The sequence below is a fragment of the Quercus lobata genome, chromosome 2 (genome assembly GCF_001633185.2).
Source record: "Quercus lobata isolate SW786 chromosome 2, ValleyOak3.0 Primary Assembly, whole genome shotgun sequence".
Classification (NCBI taxonomy): domain Eukaryota; kingdom Viridiplantae; phylum Streptophyta; class Magnoliopsida; order Fagales; family Fagaceae; genus Quercus; species Quercus lobata.
The window spans coordinates 78,695,306-78,707,842 of NC_044905.1; the positions used below are offsets into that span (position 1 = coordinate 78,695,306).

General features: G+C 33.6%; 2 long non-coding RNA genes across 3 annotated transcripts; both read left to right on the forward strand.

Annotated features, from left to right (window-relative positions):
- The first annotated feature begins 901 nt into the window (after positions 1–901).
- Positions 902–2,550, forward strand: LOC115976751. The gene is made up of 3 exons (XR_004088365.1): positions 902–1,026; positions 1,630–1,681; positions 2,180–2,550. It is a non-coding gene; the product is annotated as an uncharacterized LOC115976751 (long non-coding RNA).
- Positions 2,551–10,297: 7,747 nt separating this feature from the next.
- On the forward strand, positions 10,298–12,537 carry LOC115976750. Of its 2 annotated transcripts, XR_004088363.1 has the most exons (3): positions 10,298–10,504; positions 11,085–11,157; positions 12,210–12,537. It is a non-coding gene; the product is annotated as an uncharacterized LOC115976750 (long non-coding RNA). The 2 variants fall into 2 exon arrangements; XR_004088364.1 differs by lacking the exon at positions 11,085–11,157.

Sequence of the window (12,537 nt, forward strand, 5' to 3'; positions counted from 1 at the left end):
CTCATGAGATCTTTGATTATCTAGGCAAGAAGAAAGGAAGGAAGAATTGCTTTGGGGCTTTGAAAATAGATATGAGAAAGGCTTATGATAGGGTAGATTGGAACTTTCTAAAGGCTGTCCTTATTATTATGAATTTTAATGATAGATGGGTTCAGTGGATTATGGAGTGTGTCACTTCTGTGCACTATACACTCCTCATTAATGGAAATCTTTCCCAATCCTTTTACCCCAAGAAGGGTCTTAGGCAAGGAGATCCTCTCTCTCCTTACCTCTTCCTCATGTGTGCTGATATCCTCTCTTTGGCCCTCTTGAGGGTAGAAAATCAAAAAAGGATTAAGGGGGTTCAATTAGGCCGAAATGGCATTTCCTTTCTCACTTGTTCTTTGCTGATGATTCCCTTCTTTTCTTCAAGAATGACAATCAATCCTTAGCCAATATTCAAGACATTCTCACTTGGTATTGCTCATTATCAGGACAGAGCATTAACCTTATCAAGTCTGACCTTTATTGCTCTCCTAACATGGCTGATGAGGATAAGGAAGCTCTAGCTCATAACCTACAGGTCAACCTTGTCCAATTCCCAGCAAATATCTAGACATTAATTTTAAACTAAGAGGTAAGAGGGTTACTAATTTTCACTTTCTTGTGGACAAGTTACACTCAAAACTGTAAGGATGGAAAGCTAAACTACTTTCACAAGCTGGCAGAACCACCTTAATATCATCGGTAACGTCCCAGTCAGCCAAAAAAGAAGAAGGTAGAGGGCAGATTTTTTTTGAGTTCCCACGTGCCCCACCTAACCCCCTTCCCCACCACTCATTTTTCACTCATCTCTTTACTCTTTTGCCGCCCCACTCTCTTCCTTTCTTTTCATTTTTTTGTTTTCTCTCATACACTCCTCTCCACTCTTATATCCTCTCACCAGTACTTCCACACCACCACCACCACCATTTCCACCATAATTTTCTGGCAAGATCACTAAAATATTCTTGGGAACCCATAAGCACCTTCACATCCTTTTTTGAGGTAAACATTTTTAATCTTTTTGGTCGGTTTTACACTTTTGCTTGAAGTTATTTTTATCTAAGCTTTAATAATGATACCCATGTGATTTATGAGCATTGAAATTGATATTTATGTGTTTTTATGTATGGCTTTTGCATTGATGGAATTATTTGATGAGTGGATTTATGGTTTGTGCTAATGGTGACTACTTAAGGTTTATGTATGGTGGAAAATTTAGAGGTTTTGAGTTATAACATGTGATGGTTGGTAAATTTAATTTTTCCATTGCCATTGGGTTTATTTGGAGTTAGTTGAAGTCCTAAATTTCTTGTCTTGGAGGATATTTTGATTTTGCTTTCATGGGTCTCTTAATGATGTAGTGTAAATTTTATGGAAGCTAGTCACGATGTTGGAGATGATATTAAATGGGTTAACTTTATAAATTGGAGTTTATGGCTTGTGAATCAATTTGTTGAGAAACTTTGGAAGTGGAATAAATTATTATTGATGAGGTTAAATACTAGGCTTGCCTAATTAAGTGCTCATTTGGCAATTCCTAAATGGTAGCTAGATACAATTTCAAGCTCTATGCTTATTGTGATAGGTTTACTTGTTATTGTTTAGGTTCTAGTTAATCTCCTTGGAGCTTGGAGAATTAGGCTTTTGCGGTTGCGAGGTAAGTAGCTTTTAATGGGATTTTTGAAAAATAAACATGTTGCATAAATAATGTTTTGGGTTAGACACACTTTTGGAAACTACCTATGGAAATTATATTTTCCTAAAACTATTGTGTTATAACCTTAATATATGTATGATTATATATGAAAATGCATCATATTTGGTATTGCATTTGGGGAAATGCATGAATTGTTGATATGAAAAAATGAGCATCTTTTATTTAATTTTTGATAAGGAAATCATGAATTTTATACTATATTATAAATTTTGAAGATGCTTATCTTGTCTTGTTATGTGGGAAATTGATAGAAAATATCGACAAGAATAAAGTTGAAAACCTTACAAACTTTGTGGAAGTTATATTATTTAATGTTTTTTTGAAATTACCTAGACATAAACTATGTGTTTCAAAGTATATGTAACCTGTGAGCTTTATGTGGTTTTAACACCATGCAATGTGTGATTTCCTGGTGATCTCCCGATTTGGTCTCCGTAGTCTTGGTGACAATGGAATCAAATCCAGGTCAGTACCCTTTCACTTTGGATGACGCGTTCTTCCCTGCTGCCAATAGAGGGAAGAGGTTCCTTGATTGTGTGTGGGTGAGCCTGCTGTTCATGGGGCCAAGAGATCACATGCAAAAGAGATCCTATTTGACGCGCTCTCTACTGCCCATAGGGGGAGAGAAAAATCTTGAGAGTATGAGTGAGGCTGCTGTCCATGGGGCCCAGAGTCTACATATCAGAGAGAACAATATCATGCCAATTGTGAATGGGTGAATCCCCTGACCAGTTTATGTGGTAGTGTGGTCTATTTGTGATAATTTACCTTATGTTAGATATTATGGCTTTGGAAATTATATTATTGATACTCACAGATTCTAGTATATAGTTTCAAGGTATTTACTTTGAGAAACTTTGTATTTCATTATTCAATCATTCTTGTCATATCATATTACTATTATTGAAAATGGAACTTGCATTTTCCCCACCCCCATTAATTATGATATTTACCGGGTCCTGTCTCATTCCATTATTTTATAAACTTTTCAAAGTAGGCAACAATATTTTGAAATAGCTTTTTTTGGTGGCTAATAGTAGTTAGACTAACTATTGATGGAGGCTAAACTTTTGTAATGGAGATATTAAATGATGTACATCTTAGAATAGGCTTGACTCATTCTTTTGTATATTATAGTGGTTGTGACTTTATTCCCACTAATGGGATAAGCTAATGTTATGTAATTATTTATTCAGACCTCTATTCTTTTGTGGCCAATGGTCCTTGTAATTATTACTTAGAGCTCTGACTTACTTTGAGAGTATATTCAATGGAATTATTATGATAATTATTGATGTTGGTACTTGATATTATTTTTGTGGATTGGATTGTCAAAAAGGAAAAAAAAAAAAAAAAAAAAACTACAGGTTATTTGAGACGTCTTTCTCATGCTTTGGACCCTTTGGGATTTGGGCGTGACATCATCGACCCTTCAATCCATGTCCCTTTACACTTTTTCTTGTTTCAAAGTTCTTGAGGCTGTTTGCAATAAAACGGATGCCATCTTTAGAGCCTTTTGGTGGGGGCATGATCAGAGTGAAAGGAAATTGCATTTGGTTAGTTGGGATAAGATTTGCAGACCCAGAATGGAAGGTGGGTTAGGACTGAAAAAGTTTGGACTGGTGAACCAAGCTATGCTAGCTAAACAATTTTAGAGAATTGGTTAGAATCCACAGTCCCTTATTTCCAAAACATTTAAAGCTAAATATTTCCCAAACTCTTCAATTCATGACTGTGTTCCTAAGCCACATCACTCTTGGTTTTGGAGAAGCATTATCAACCAAAAGAACAACTTGCTAAAGGAAGGGAGATGGATAGTAAGGAATGGTGCCAATATCCCCCTAACCCATGCAGCTTGGTTCCCATGCCAACCCCAAGCTTTAAGGCAACATAATCTGAGCAATGGTTCTATTGCAGATCTGACTGATAGCACCACACATACTTGGCAGCCAGGTCTAGTCAGATCCTTATACCTCTACCCTACTAGTTATGAGATTTTGAGTTTGCCAATATCAAAAACTGGTACCGGATAAGACCAATTGGTTTGGAAATACTCCTCTTCAGGTGGTTACCAAGTGAAGAGAGCCTACAATCAGATTTCCAAGGAAAATGTGCTTCCTACCTTGAATCTGTGGCATATGATTTGGAAAGTTCAAGTTCCTGCTAAAATAGGTAACTTTGTGTGGAGGCTTTGCCATGATAGTCTGCCTACTTTTCTCACTTTGAAAAATAGGAAAATTCTTGTAGCAAGCTCATGCCCCTTATGTGATGAAGATGAGGAATCTTTTTCCCATTTGTTGTTGTTCTGCCCCTTTGCCAGAGCAACTTGGCATGGTACACCCCTAGCTATGCACACCTCTGACCTTGGGGATGTATCAGTGCAACAATGGATTAGTCAGCTTCTCCTAAAACATAAGAAACTGGAACAGGAAAATATGAAGTACCTTCAAGGAATTTTCACTACTTTATGGGCAATTTGGACACACAGAAACTTGGTAGTTCATGAAGGCAAGCAACTTAATCCATTAGAAGTCATTCTAACTACCCAATCTCTTGTTTGCAGGTATACAGAAGCATTTAGCTGCTGCTCTATATCCTTTCTCAGAAGTCATGCTCAGAACAAGCTTGATCAAATTCCTCCTAGACCTTGGCAGCTTATAATTAAAGTTGTTGGTGCAAGACTAAAGAATCTGAACAGAGCAAGGTATGCTTATGAAGCCAAAACCACTCAAGGAGATCCCATTCTACAACGACTATCTAGCTGTACAAATCAAGCTATTCTAGTCATCATCCAGGGCGCAATGTTGGAGGCTGCAATCAAGGCTAGGGACTTGGGTTGTAAACACGTTTTGTTTCTTAGTGATAGTAGGAGAGCTGTGCAGGTCAATAACAACAAAATCACTCCTAGCTGGCAAGAGAAGGGCCTTATGTCTGATTGGTCTCATCTTTTAGCTGCTGATTTTGTCTATCACTCAGTGTTTGTCCCAAGGATTGTAATTAGTAGTGTTAATTCTCTAGCTAAATTGGCAACAAAAATGGCATTTACCTGCTGTATGGTTAATCAGAACCTGTTGTAATGTTTCCTTTTTTTGGAATGGTATAAAAAAAAGAAAAAAAAAAAAAAAGGAAAAAAAGAGAGAGTAATGAATATGTATGGTGATTAGGCTGAATTGAATTTGAGAGTTAATTCTTTTGGTTCCCTCTTTTGGGATTTATAATAAACTAGTGTGTAGCCCCATTTATATACACAGGTACAATTAAAAATAAATACAATTATGCAGTTCAAATTATAAATTTTTTTTAGAAAATGTTCAAATTATATATGGTATTAGTTTATACTTTTGTAAACGATACATTTCAAAAATATATAATGATTTTTCATTATATATATATTAATAGCCAAAGTTTAGAGAAAATTCAATTAGATTTTAATTGAATTCTCAATTTTGTACCATGTATCCCGTTTAATTTTTAATTCTATGCCTAATAAATTATTGAGTGTAAAAATCAAAGAGTTCAAATTCAATCAGATTCAAAATTGGATTTCAATTGGAATCCAATTTTCTGCCATATATCTATCTTTTTTTTTTTTTTTTTTTTTTTTTTTTGTAACAAGTGAATTATTAGGTGCAAAAATCAAAGAATCTAAAACCAATTATTTCTAAATTATATATATACATATATATAAATTTTTTTTTGAGAAACATATATAATATAATATGAGAAACCATTATATATTTTAGAAATATATGGTTTTAAAAAAATATAAGCTAATACCATGTACAATTTGAATATCTTCTTAAAAAAAGGTATAATTTGAATCATATAATTGTGATTATTTTTAATTGTACTTGTGCATATGCATAGGGCTACACACTAGTTAAAAATTAAATGAGACACTTATTATATTTAAAAAAATTTAATTAGATTCTCTCTGAACTTTAGCTATTAATATATATATATATATATATATAGATTAGGAAGGTACTTATTATCCATCTTCTCATTAAATCAAAGCTTTTGATTGGTAGGTTTTTAGAAAAGGAAAAGGATTTGCTACAAACTAAGTTGCAGCAATGCTTGCAAAAATGCACATATGTCAATGCTTTAAATAGACACCTGTCTAGACTTATATTTAAATGAAAACTTCCTTGTCAAGATTGAATTTTTCACCAAATAGCCACTTAATATGTGTGCATTTTATAGGAGTTGGTGCAACTTAGTTCGCACCAAATGGCAATCTTAGGTATTGTTATCAGTTGGATACTAAGAGCATTCACATTGGGTCTTGTAAATGCCATATGTTGGTAATATTTAGCATCAAAGTCCCAAAACCCTCCGTTACCTAGTCTCCAAATTGAATTTTTTTTACAATACTGCTATAGTATTGTCTTATGTTTATGACAATACTGTTAGCTTTTTTTTATTTTATTTTATTTTTTATAATTTTTTTTAAATTCTGTATTAGGACTCATAATTTGTTGGTTTCTTTTTTAGTTTTTTACTGCTTTTTTGTGTAGTATGAGCCATAGTAATAAAAAATAAAAATTGATGATGATTTCAAAGAAGTTTTTGCACTTTTTTTTAAAGGATACAGACTCCCAATTAAAGACAATTAAACTTTGATAAAGTCTTATTTTATGCTTTAAATTCTTATCTATAGATTTCAATTTTTTTAATCATTTTAAAAAATAAAATCTATTTTTTATGGTAAATATTATAATATGTTATAGTCTTATAGTGTTATACAATTTTTTAAAATAAAATATGAATTAAGAAAATCAAGTTTCAAAGTATTCAAAAATATTGTGGGCAAACACAAATATTTTACAACAAAAGAAAAAGTATTATATGTAGATCTTAATATATATAAAAATAATTTCAAATGAAATTGTAAAGTAGTCCGCGCATCGCACGGAACATCATCTAGTTAGGTTTGAATTATTTGATCATATGATAACAACTTTTGTCCAATATTCTGTCACCAAATTGTTGATGGAAATGTTTTATATAATATTCAGGTTGTTTTTGTTTAATAATACATTTTGGCAAATTATTTGACCAAGTAGCAATGTTCAGCAAAGCATGAAAGAAACGGTGGAACTAGTACAAGTTAAAAATAATTAAAAAAAATAAGAGTAGCGTGATCCATTTGTCTTGCGGTGATCTGTTGCTGCTGAAATTAAAAATCACTGCAAATTCTTGTGCTCTAATCACCTGTTGTTTTTATCGGTTTCCAAGCTCGTTAATGGATCGCTGTTTTTGTTCCTAGTTCATTAATTTTAATAAGAAACATATAATCAAGCCAATAACAATGGCAATAGTGGTAAATGTAACAATGATAATAACTTAGTAAAAGTTTTAAGAAAGGAAATTTTGTTGACATGAAGAGAATAACCATTGTTGTATATTCTTCTCAAAAAAAAAGATTGCACTATCTGCACAGGTTGACTGTTTAAGAGACACAAGGCAGCAAGAAACACCAGATAACATCAAAAAGAGTTTTGAAGTAAAAAATAAGGGAAATGAAGAGCAACAAAATATATAAGTAATATAACCCCTCAAACTCTTGTCCGAATGAATCATTCAATAGCTAAAAGGAAGGGATGATGAATCTAACTAGTCTTCATAGAGAGAATCCACTAGGCAAGATTGATGTGGAAAATACCACGATGGTTCAACTCGGAAAGTATCCTGCATACATTTCAAAAAAGTGGACCTGTTTCGACCCTTGTTTTTGGAGGGTTTATTAAAATTTGTCCAGGCTGTGTCTACCATTGAACAATTTGAAGTAGATGTCTTTGCCATCATGTCTAATTTTGTACATGCCATTAGAAGGTTCATCACTATCTTTCCATCTGGTAATGTTGCAAAATTTGAAGCCTATATCATAATATTAAAAACAAAATGCTTGATCTCCAAAGGTTTTCATTTTCACCCTTTCCATCTTCAAAAATTTAGCTCAAAAACTTGATAATTTTTTCCAGTTTCATGAATTAACAGGAGCTGCTCATCATAAACCCGTAACCATGAACAACTTTCAAATTTGGAATGTGTTTTAACTGCCAGTGTAGTCACATAAGGACTAGACTTCAGATTTAGTACTCTCTTATTCCAATATCAATTGTTAATGTGTACATTTTTCCCTTGAACACAGCTAAAACAACAAACATCCACTTATTACAAACATAACAAGTCCGATCAGCACCCGTGGATCTACAAACCTGTATATCCGAGACATCTCTAGAAAAGGCTATGATTAGAAACTCCGGCAGAGGTTTTGCTAAAGAAGCAAGGATACCAGTGCTCTAAAAAATTTAAATAAGGTTTTTTTTTTTTTTTGACAGGAAGAGAATGACCACTGTCAGATTTTCATCTCACCCAAAAATGAAAAAAAAAAAAAAAAAAAAAAAGCATCCGTGTAATCTGAAACAAATATGGGCAGCAGGAAAGTACAGGCTGTACAGCTATCCTAACTGCAGGAAATTCTCTACAATGACAGTATCATAAAAAATTGTTAAAAAAAGAAGACAATACCATAAGAAAGAGTTTCGAAGTCATAAATAAGGGTAATGAAGAGCAACAAAATACATATAACCCTCATATCATTGTCCAAATGATACATTCAATAGATAAATGGCAGGGAAGATGAATAAGAAGAAATCCAAATTAACCTAGTCTTCAGAGAGAGAATCCACATTGCAAGACAGATGTGGAAAAAACCAGGTTGGTTTAATTGGGAAAGCATCTGGCATACGATTACCATGCATAATTGGGAAAAACTGGGGATCTCTATCATCCAAGAATCGGTGGAAGATGACTTTTCCATCATGTCTAAAACGGTATATGCAATTAGAAGGTTGTTCTTTATCTTTCGCTACGGTTATGTTGCTAAATCCTGAGCCCAAAATATGATCCTGAAACAACGTTTGACCTCCAAAGTTCTGCATCTGCACACATTCCATCTTCAAAAAATTTAGCACATAAACTTCATAATTATCATCAATTCTACAAATCAATCGAAGTTGTTCATCAGAACCTAGTAACTGCAACTTCAGTGAAGGATTCAAATTTGCAATTCTTTGTACTTTAAGCATGGTTACACTAGGATGAGAATTCAGATGTAGCATGCCAATTTCCCCATACATAGATATAACGTATATCTTACCCTTGAAGACGGTTATATCAACAATCGGATGGTCATACCTACATAGAGTCCAGCTTACATCTGTGGATCTACAGAACTGTAAGCACCATTGGCTAGAACATATGATTGCAAACTCTGGAACTGGCTTAGCTAATGAAACAAGTATGATACGACCAGTACCTATGGGAAGGCTAGGGAAACGCAGTTCATGTTTTGTAAAAGGATTCAGAAGCAAAGTTTTAGAATCTGGCCCTTCTTTCTTGTCTTTAAGAACCAAGTACCCACATGAGATCCCAGAACACAACTTTTTTTAAATGTGAGAGAGTATTGACTTGTACTTCCTTCCATCAAAGATGTTATAAAAGTAACAAGATGTCCTAGTACCTTTAGACATAAAGAAAACAAGTGGATGTTGGGATGCCATAAACACTTGCCTATATGCCACAGCATACAACCTCCACGTTCGGCAGACTCTGCCAAACAAGAGATAGTCAATAGTACCTAGCTGCTTCGTTATCAGAAAAAGCAAAGCCTCAGGGAGCTCCGACCATGGCCTCCAATTACCATTCTCCACCGTCTTTTTCTTCTTACTTCTACGCCTATTGAGGTTGATGTCACTGTCCCCTTGCAATACCATGCCTACGTTGCCTTCACACAATGAAAATAAAGATTAATGACTACACATAACACTGAATAAACATCTAATAGATTTAGATTCATCAAGTATTATTTTCAATTCAGTTTCCTCCAATTATGCATATTATGTTATAGTACTTGTGCCAATACCCATCATAGAAAATCATAAAACACACAAGAACATTACCAAGGATGCACAAAATTTGTTTGTATATATATTGTTAAATAATTAGTCTAGACAACATTAAAAATGACAAATTTTAGCTACAAACTCGGTTACTACTAAAAAATTTAAATGTCTACATATTTTGAAAATGACAAAGTTTAGTTAAAAAATTAGTTATAGTCTAAAGTTACAATCTTACTCAATATCTTTTTACTGGAAGTGAATTTTGAGAATTCCACCTTTGGATTACGTCTTTTTCTTATATCCTTCATCCTTGTAAAATTTCTAGAAAATTAAAGATTAATAGCTATACTATCAATCATTTGTTTAAATTGCTAGCTTTGTAGTTTAAAATTATATATAAAATATAAGCTTATAGATCAAATAGTATATAATATCCGAATGACATAAAATTTGACATGTGTATTAAGAATGTAAAGAATATGCCATTTAATGGTTAGATTTTCAAAATATATAGTAATGTTTATTTTATTAAGTAAGGTTGTTGTAACGTCCCGTCAGTCTAAAAAAAAAAAGTCAAGGTCAGATTTTTTTGGTTTCCCATGTGCCAAGTCCCACCTAACCCCACTACCCACCTCACAATCACTCTACCTTATCTTCTTTGCCCGGCTCACTCCCTGCTTCTCTTTTCTTTCTTTTTCTTCTTTTTCATTTTTGGTAGAACACTCTCTACTCTCATCCTCTCCACCGGCACTTCCACACCACTACTATCACCATTTCTACCATCATTTTTCCGGCAAGATTACTAGAAAATTCTTGGGAACCTATAAACACCTTCACATCCTTTTTTGAGGTAAAAATTTCTCATCTTTTTGGTGGGTTTTACACTTTTGCTTGAGGTTATTTTTATTTAAGTTTTAATAATGATACTTATTTGATTTATGAGCATAGGAAGTGATATTTTTGTGTTTTTATGTATGAGTTTTGTATTGGTGGAATTATTTGATGAGTGGGTATATGGTTTGTGCTAATGATGACTACTTAAGATTTATTTATGGTGGAAAATTTAGGAGTTTTAAGTTATAACATGTGATGGTTGGTAAATTTAATTTTTCCATTGCCATTGGGTTTATTTGGAGTTAGTTGAAGTTCTAAATTTCTTATCTTGGAGGATATATTGATTTTGCTTTTATGGGTCTCTTAATGATGTAGTGTAAATTTTATAGAAGCTAGTCATGATGTTGGAGATGATATTGAATGAGTTAAATTTATAAATTGAAGTTTATGCCTTGTGAATTAATTTGTTGAGAAACTTTGGAAGAGGAATATGTTATTGATGAGGTTAAATGCTAGGCTTGCCTAATTAAGTGTATATTTGGCAATTCCTAAATTGTAGCTAGATACAATTTTAAGCTTTATGCATATTGTGTTAGGTTTGTTTGATATTGTTGAGGTTCTAGCTAATCTCCTTTGGAGCTTGGAGAATTAGGCTTTTGCGGTTACGAGGTAAGTAGCTTTTTAATGGGATTTTTGGAAAATAATCATGTTGCATAAACATTATTTTTGGGTCAAACACATTTTGGAAAATTAATGGTGGAACTATGTTTTTCTAAAAGGTGTTGTGTTGTGTTGTGACCCTACTATATATGATTATATATGAAAATGCATCATATTTGGTATTGCATTTGGGGAAATGCATGGATTGTTGATATGGAAAAATGAGCATCTTTTATTTAATCTTTGATAATAAAATCTTAGATTTTATGGTATATTAGAAAATTTAAAGATGCTTATCTTGTCTTGTTATGTGAGAAATTGTTAGAAAATCTTTTGACAAGAATGAAGTTGAAAACCTTACAAACTTTGTGGAAGTTAGATTATTTAAGGTTTTTCTGAAACTATCTGGTTATAAACTATATATTTGAAAGGAAATGTATACTGTGAGCTTTATGTGGTTTTGACACCATGCCATGTGTGATTTCCCGGTGATCACCCGATTTGGTTTCCGTAGTCTTTGTGACAATGGAATCAAATCCAGGTCAGTGCTCTTTCACTTTGGATGACGTGTTCTTCCTTACTGCCCATGGGGGGAAGAAGTTCCTTGATTGTGTGTGGGTGAGGCTGCTGCCCATGGGGCCAAGAGACCACATGCAAGAGAGGTCCTATTTGACGCGCTCTCTTTGCTGCCCATGGGGGGAGAGAAAAACCTTGAGGGTATGGATGAGGCTGCTGTCCATGGGGCCAAGAGTCTGCGTAACAGAGAGGACAATATCATGCCAGTTGTGAATGGGTGGATCCCCTGACCGGTTTATGTGGTAGTATGGTATATTTATGATAAATTACCGTATGTTAGATTTTATGACTTTGAAAATTATATGCTTAGTGCTCACAGATTATAGTATATAGTTTCAAGGTATTTACTTTGAGAAACTTTGTGTTTCATTAGTCAATCATTCTTGTCATTTCATATTATTATTATTGAATATGAAACTTGCATTTCCCCCACCTCCATTAATTATGCTACTTACTGGGCTTTAGCTTATCCCAATTTTTCACAGTCTTACAGATTAATTAGCTATATCATGGGAATGGAGCTTGCCTTATCGGTAGTGATTGGAGTTTTATGCTGAATTGGGAGACTTACATTACTAATGGTTGGTGACTCGATCTTGCTATGTTCAATGAGACATTAATTAATTCTATTGGAGGTTGGTCACTTGAGGTTTGTTAGCCTTAGGCGTGGTAGGCCTAGACTCGATATTAAGATTCCTTGATAAGATTGTGATTTTGTGTAATCCAAGAGTTTTGTAATATATATTCATGTATTATGTGGAAGATTTTTAGTTATTGTTCATAAATGTGTTATAGAGCTCTGACTTGTAATGT